Here is a 6,665-nt window from a genome sequence, read left to right as displayed (position 1 = left end):
TCTCTGGACGTGCGGGCATGGGTTTAGTGACAGTGTGCATATGATTGTGAAGGGTTGAAGCCCGGGTTGAAGTTTCTTACAGCTCTGTGGGTTTATCTATAATTAAATGATTCTCTTTTCAAGCTTAAATTCTTATAATGATTGCTACATTCCAATTATTTGATTAAATTGTTTGTTTTAGAACAGGTCTTTTATTTTTTCCTCAGACTATTTTTCCCATTACATATCAATTAAAGAGAGTCTTCACTTGTGTTTCATTGAATTATTATACAATGTCCACTGTAATGAAAATGGAAACATGCCAGTCAAATGAAAGTGTAATATAAGTGGAAACATGCTGGTCTATTGACTATATGTTGACCATATAGTAGAAAGCGAAATTTGTTCTCAGCTGTAATTATTCTTTCTTCTATGGGAACTTGCTTCTCATAGATCAAATAAAATTTCCGAAGACCCCATATAATTTTGTTCTATTTGGTGCATTTAAAGAGGAGAAAGAAATGCTTTTTTTCAATTTGCCTAAATTGCATTTCAAAATATACCTTTTCCTTTTGCTTTCGGCACAGGCCAATTTTTAGAGGCTGAAATATTAAAGAGTTGATTACTTAAATTTTGTTCTAAAATATTTTTCATATCACTTGCAAATAATAGAGAAAATATAGCGCCCCCCCAAAAAAAAAATTATTTTTAAAGGCATCTTGCACAAATTATTACAATGTTTTTGTTTTATTTAACAATCACTATGAGATCTGTATAAAGTGATAAACCAATGAATTATTTTTATATGTTTATGTTTCCAATTATTTGCCTATTTATTAAAAAATAATGTTTGTGTTATTTGACAATTGTTTCACAGAATTACGTCGTCGGTTGTCATCTACCTACACCCATGGATTATCTCCATCACCTTCACAACCTTGAATTGCTATAAAGAGAGGTATGATTGATAAGTTTGGTTTACATTGTTTTAATTTGTTTAAAAGTATTATTGAAATGATTTGATGAGATAACATAAATGAAAACTTGAAATAACATTTTGAATGTAGTTTTTGTTTATGGACAATCTTTTGAAGACAATTAAGATTGCAGTAATTATGTTGGTAGATGTGTAATCAAATCTACATGCACATGTTCACTTTTTGGAACGTTTATAAAGATCACAAAATAAAAAAAATTAAAAATAATATTCAACTCTTCTGCATACATGTACAGCTACCTTTGCCAAGACCACGTCGTGGGCTACGGGATGCTAGAAATCCATTGGAATCGTACGAGGATCGAGATCGGTATCGACTGTCAAAAGAAACCGTCATTTACATCATCAACATGCTGGAAGCCGAATTGAAGAGGGACACACAGAGGAATGATCCACTTCCCGTTTATTTGCAGGTGTTGACGGCTCTCCGTTTTTATGTGGTGGGTAATTGAATTAAACGATTATTGAGTGTTTCTGGGCTCTGTTAAATCTATTTGACTGAGGTTGTTTCTATTAATTTTAGGTCTCCTGACAAAGTTGATGATGATGACAATATCTAGAAATCAGAGAGGGAGCACATAAGTAAGAGTATCATTTAAGCAAACAGTCAAGTACCTATGAATTGCATACTTAAAAATTCCAAAACTACCACAGCAGGAGTGAAGCTCTGATGTTTCTGCTGTTAGAACTGTTATGTCAGGTTATAGTTATAAATTCGTCATAACCCTAAATTGGCAGATCACCCCCCGCCCCCCCCCCCCCGAATCTTGGCTGTGTTGCGATGAAAAGCTATGAAACTTGGCACATAGATAACAAGTCGAGATGAACATACACACAAAAAACTAGAACTGCAATCGTATCAGAACAATGTGCATGCATTGACGCCTGTGATTTTATGGAGGGCAAGAAACAGAAGGAGATAAAGAGAAAACTCCTGAGGATATACATTTTCAAAATATTAAGAGGGCACTATTTTTATAGGCAATGGTCACTGATGCGTAAAATAAACCATTTGCCATATGAGGGATGATACCATTAGCAAACCCTAAAAAAAGTGATACCAAGATAAATGGAAACAAGGAAGTGATTTTACTGTATTCCAACTTTTTAACAGAGAGCGCTATTTCGTAAAGGTAATGGTCACTGATGTGTAGAATGAAAAAAAAACAGTTGAATTTTGGACTATCATAAGTCAACCCTGAAAATATGAAACTGAAATAAATGAAAACAAGTAAGTGATGGCCATTTTACTATTGCTATTTTACTATGCGTAAAAAACAGATGAATAAGGAAGCATGTTACCATTAGCAAACCCTGAAAAATATCAGACCAAAATGAATAAAAACAAGGAAGTTACGGCCATTTTACGATTTTCCTACTTTCTATTTCAATAAATATGATTTTTTTTAAATGTACTATTTCGGATTTGAATTTAGGGCATGAAGACGGCATTTTGAAGGGCAAGTCATATTTTAATATGAAGAGCATGCAACTCTTAAACAATCTACAGCAATTTGTTAGAAGTGTGTAGCATGCAGGATAAGAGAGTAAGGATGGGATTAGGAATAGTATGCAAATGGACTTGAAATTTACAAAATGGCACCTGGATGGTCATCAGGTCATGCATTGCCCCGTCCGCCCCCCCCCCCCTTGGTTTCTGCGCAATAAGTAAAAAAAATATTTAATGGATTAAAAAAAAAATTGGTGTGTAGGTATAGGACACCAAAATACAGCCTCAGTTCAAATTCGGAGTCCGCAGGTCAAAGGTCACAGCTCATTAGATCTGCGAGTTGGTTTCCACATGATTATCATAAGTTCCAAATGAATATTTAGATTTTTTTTTTTATTTGACTTATGTTCATGTGAATTATCACACATAGACATCTACTTTGTGTAATATGTATGGGAAATACCATGTATGTTGCGTGCCATGTTATATAGTGGTACACTTTGGGGGTACCGTACCAGTTTTTTCGAACTTTTATCAATAGATGTGCGAAAACATCAAGGTAAAAAGTCATAAAAGCACGGGGCAGAAAATAAACATTATTCAATGGCTGTTTTTGAAATCAGTACTGCTGCTATATTGAATCGCATAATGATGGCAACACTGTAAGAGGCCCTCCACTTGTTAAAATGAATTGCAGAAAATTGATATTTGTAAAAGATTAATATTCTTATGAAATATGTGCTTGATCAGAAGTATCATCTGTATGTGCTTCAATGAATTGTTTTAAAATTACCTCGAAACAATGACCTATCAACCATATGGTTTGTTTGATTTTACAGGATCATTTCAAAAGATGCATGGTGATGAGGTAGCAATATCACAGTCATCAAATGAATGTGTCAAATCATCAAAGATGTTTCGGAAGCTATAGCAAGAAGGAAGAGGCAATACATGAAGTTTCCTTCGACAAGAGAACAAGTTGAAGCAACTCAGCGACAGTTCTACCAGTACTGTAGATATATCAGGAGCCCTGGTGGGGATCAGGCAATATACTTCCTCAACAGGAAGAGTAGATACTCGGTCAATGTACAGGTTAGATTAATTCTACCCTTTCTTAGGCCCTTTTCACAATTAGTGCTGAGACTGCTTGCAACCTTTGTGATTGTGTGCGACATATATTGTGATCAAATGATTGCAATTGCTAATACAAGCAAATGTGAAAGCCACTCAAATTACTATAACTAGAACAATGTACTATTTTGTATAAAGTTTGGCAAAAAAAAAGAATGTGACATTAATTTTCTTTCCTAGGATTTCCTATCACTTCAGTTTCATTTATAGTAATTATTCGATTCGTATTTGATTGGGCAATTTTTAAAATGAGTAGTTAATTCTGTAGCATATTTTTTTAATATGCATTTTTTTTGTTTTTTTTTTGCAAGTACTGAGCAATGGAAGCAGTGGATGGGTGGGGTGATTGTTGGATAAATCAACCTAACATGGAAAGCACACCAATAATTTTTATGTGCATGCATGTTAAAATTGCATTCCAAATATGTGATAAACTTGTAAAACTCAATTGTTGTGTGCTCCCATTGGATGTCCCAAAGAAAATTGAAAATTAAGTGCCCAGAACGATATAGAGACAGTTATGAATGTAAGATTTGATATTCCTCTTTTGTCTTTTGCTAGGTTGTTTGTGATCAGGCTGGGAAAATAACAAGCATCGTTGCCAGATGGCCTGGCAGCACACCTAACTCCGCAACCGTAAGTCACTTTTCAACCAAACTTGGATGGTAAATGTACTTAGGCGACCTGCATGTTATGCTGCAGTCGGAGGTCACATGGTAAGGTCAAAGTGTTCCACAATGGACATAAGTTTTTGTAGAAATGTACCAAACCCGACGGTGCTCTCACTCCATGATGTGTCACTGCATCGTAGCAATCCAGTCGGATTTGAAATGGTCTACACATGTTGAATATATGGTCAAGCGCGCAAATAGTCGTTTATATGTTCTTCGCACTTTGAAATATCATAGTCTGTAATTTCAGGACCTTATAGTTGTATATACTAGTTTCGTGAGACCAGTTGTTGAATATGCTGTACCTGTATGGTCAGGAGCACTAACAAAACAACAAGTACAAGTAATCGAACGTATTCAGAAACGTGCCCTTAGAATCATTTTTGGAGCAGCATATTCTTCATATGAGCATGCTTTACTCCAGTCAGAACTGATGTCTCTTGAAGATAGATGGATCAAACTCTTGTCTTGCGTTTGCGAAGTCTATGCAAATCCCCACGTCTAAACTGTATCACCTTCTACCTCAAAATAGGACTTGTCAATATCAGACTAGAAGCTTGGCCAGAACAGTAGAGATGCGATGTCGAACTTCACGATATAGAAATAGCCCCTTGCCCTCGTTGATTCGGCACCTTAAAGAGAAATTCCAGTAGTTGCAGTAAACACTGATTTCATGAGAAAGTCTGTAAAACAAGACTTAATTGTCAGTATATCATCGAGGATCTAGATCTGGTACAGTTACATAAACTGAACTTTGTGAAATCTTGAAATCTATGCTGAAAAATGTTCAGGCTGAAGATCCCCAACACAGATAAGCGCACGTGGGACAGTGTATAATTATTGCTTCGAATGTCGGGCCCGACGCTCTACCCGAATCCTGTGCTTATTTGCTGATTTCTCAGCAATTACACAATTTCTTCCAGAATCCTTTGGCACATATGTTTTATTTATACAAACAGACACTTTGGTGGTCATTTCATTGGATTCTGTACGAACTCATTTTGATATCGTTACCAAACTAGCATTTACCTTTAACTCTAAAAGAATTGATTACAAGGAGTAGTTTTTTTTATATATATCTTCCCCTATCGTTACATGTATAATAATATCAAACTACGAATGGCTGAGAATTAAAGAACTCATCATTCATTGGACTCTTAAAATGTGATATCATTAAAAGATTGTTTTTTATAAAATGCAGATTACATACTAATTCTAATGTTGAGTTCTCTTTATGTTGGCGAACTCAAGTTTCATTTCATTTCATTTCATTTTACTTTGTTAATCAAAATATTTTTCTTTCATATGAGCAATTATTCACTGATATCTAGTCGTAAACTTAATATTTGAATTGAAGTCACAAAAATTGCCAAAATATGTATTATTGCAGCATGTATGAAAAAATGTGACCTAATTGCTTCTTCGCCCTTTTCTCTCTGTTTCCCTTCCACCATCAATTTCTTCTCTTCTCTCTCTCTCTCTCTGCCTCGCTTCTCTCTTCCACTATTTCTATTCCTTTCTGCTTTCCAATTCATTTCCTCTATCCACTCATATTTACATGTATTTTGAATATTTTTCAATTTTTTTTATTGATCAGTGAGTATCGATTTAAATTTATTTATGATATACTTTGTTACATATGTCTATATTGAAATTTGTTCGTAGTACTATAAGTTTTTTTACCTTGTTATTGATGATTTTGTTTGAAATGTAAATTTTCGCAATTCGGCTTTTGCCGCAAAGAAAGGATTTTTAATAAACCATTTTGAATTGAATTGAATTTACAGGTCAACATTAAAGTTTATGTGCAAGGCTCTCTTTATGTTGGCGAACTCAAGTTTCATTTCATTTCATTTCATTTTACTTTGTTAATCAAAATATTTTTCTTTCATATGAGCAATTATTCACTGATATCTAGTCGTAAACTTAATATTTGAATTGAAGTCACAAAAATTGCCAAAATATGTATTATTGCAGCATGTATGAAAAAATGTGACCTAATTGCTTCTTCGCCCTTTTCTCTCTGTTTCCCTTCCACCATCAATTTCTTCTCTTCTCTCTCTCTCTCTCTGCCTCTCTTCTCTCTTCCACTATTTCTATTCCTTTCTGCTTTCCAATTCATTTCCTCTATCCACTCATATTTACATGTATTTTGAATATTTTTCAATTTTTTTTATTGATCAGTGAGTATCGATTTAAATTTATTTATGATATACTTTGTTACATATGTCTATATTGAAATTTGTTCGTAGTACTATAAGTTTTTTTACCTTGTTATTGATGATTTTGTTTGAAATGTAAATTTTCGCAATTCGGCTTTTGCCGCAAAGAAAGGATTTTTAATAAACCATTTTGAATTGAATTGAATTTACAGGTCAACATTAAAGTTTATGTGCAAGGCTCTTATGACAAGTGTTATTCCATCCCAGTCATTTCA

General features: G+C 34.1%; 1 long non-coding RNA gene across 1 annotated transcript; it reads left to right on the top strand.

Moving 5' to 3' along the window:
- The first annotated feature begins 1,216 nt into the window (after nucleotides 1-1,216).
- On the top strand, nucleotides 1,217-5,241 carry LOC129283924 (uncharacterized). Its single transcript, XR_010296842.1, has 3 exons — nucleotides 1,217-1,416; nucleotides 3,266-3,518; nucleotides 4,119-5,241. It is a non-coding gene; the product is annotated as an uncharacterized LOC129283924 (long non-coding RNA).
- The last annotated feature ends 1,424 nt before the right edge of the window (nucleotides 5,242-6,665 follow it).

Source organism: Lytechinus pictus, unplaced genomic scaffold (genome assembly GCF_037042905.1).
Source record: "Lytechinus pictus isolate F3 Inbred unplaced genomic scaffold, Lp3.0 scaffold_23, whole genome shotgun sequence".
NCBI lineage: Eukaryota > Metazoa > Echinodermata > Echinoidea > Temnopleuroida > Toxopneustidae > Lytechinus > Lytechinus pictus.
The sequence above is the reverse complement of the archived record's forward strand: the minus strand, read 5'-3'. Positions and strand labels throughout refer to the sequence as shown.